Raw genomic sequence first — 1653 nt, forward strand, 5'->3', positions numbered from 1 at the left:
ATATAATACATATACACTGTTAAATCTATAGTGCAAAATTTTTAACCATATTTAAGTCGCCACTACTTCTACTTAATAAATAGTTATTTTTAACTAAAACACTGGAGTTAAATAATTTTAAATAGTTTAAATTTAACCCAAATTTGGGTTTAACTCCATTGTTTTATTTAAAAATAACGATATTGTTCTAGTTACAAATAATTATATGTATATTAAATAAAGGAGCAATGACTACTTAAGTAGGGTTAAATTTGATACTACAGATTTAACAGTGTATACAATATATTCTACTTTTCTATTTTTTCCTCTGCTTTTTTTACTCGTATATTTCTTCAAACTTCCCAGTTTTTAGAGAGCGAGTCAAATTTTAAAATCGATTACAAATTTCCTCGACATGCCGTTACGTGCGTGACACAATTTTGTCCTGACGGCTTTTCGCGACCGTATAGAAAGTGCGCACCCGGAGAGTGAGAGGACTTAATCGCGGCGGTGGCAGTGGCGACACGGCGGGCCCACCCTCATCTTCGACCCCGTTCGATATCTTATAACTACTATATACTTCGCCCGGCACGACCTGGCCCCGATTTAGCCGACCGCGCGCGACACACCGCACCTCCTTTTGCCCTCCTTCATCGTTCTGTCTGTCTAACTTTCTAACCCCATCCTATCACCCTCAACGCCATTTGGACTGGCAACTTCACGATGAGATGCATGGAAATCGAGTCGAGGCTTTAATAACACCGATAGCTGATAGCAGTCGCAGCACATCCTCGATCATAAAAATCGCAAACTTTCTGGCATCTTAAAAAGGGAGTCCTCCTTATCCTTATCTATCCAATCCCTCCGTCGTATCAGCTCTCCCTCTTGCCGCGGGGTAAACGACTGCCACGAGGCACGATGAAATCTTCGAAAGTTGGTCATCTGTCGACGTTCGTGACATAGAACGTCACTTTTCACTGTCAGATTTTTTTATAAATATCATATTTCTTAATTTTACTTACTATAATCTTGGAAATCAAATGTCGGTTGCATCAACCATTGCAACTAAATTATTTATTACAATTTACTTTCATATCTAGATTAAAATCATCGTCTAGATTCTAAGTAAATTCAAAAGTCTCTTCTGAAGTAAAATATAAAGCAAATATAAATTAGATTAAAAACGTATATCTTATTAAAGTTTATTAACTATCTAAAAAAATTGTTTATATAAAAACATATACATATAAATACGTCCACATTATAGTTTCTTCTTTTTCTAAAATTTCTGTTTGATACAAAAAGTAATGATAATAATAATATATATACAACATTAAAAAATAATTTTGTATTGTTACTTTTACATAAAATCAAGTTTGAAAAAATAAAAAACACACACATATATATATATATATATATAATCGTGTATATGTATATAGTATATATGTATGATGAGATAAAATGTGATTCTTTCTCATAAAAAAAAACAATGCAAAAATCATTTCTTAAATTATTTTTTATGTCTTATTATTATTATTACTTTTCTTGTATTAAACAAAAGTTTTACAAGAAAGAATATTTGTTGGATATATTTTGTATCTAATGTGGACATATTTTGTATACATATAATTAGGTATATTTATTTATAATTGTATATATATATATATATATATA

The sequence above is a fragment of the Wasmannia auropunctata genome, unplaced genomic scaffold, assembly GCF_000956235.1.
Source record: "Wasmannia auropunctata unplaced genomic scaffold, wasmannia.A_1.0 LD336097.1, whole genome shotgun sequence".
Classification (NCBI taxonomy): Eukaryota; Metazoa; Arthropoda; class Insecta; order Hymenoptera; family Formicidae; genus Wasmannia; species Wasmannia auropunctata.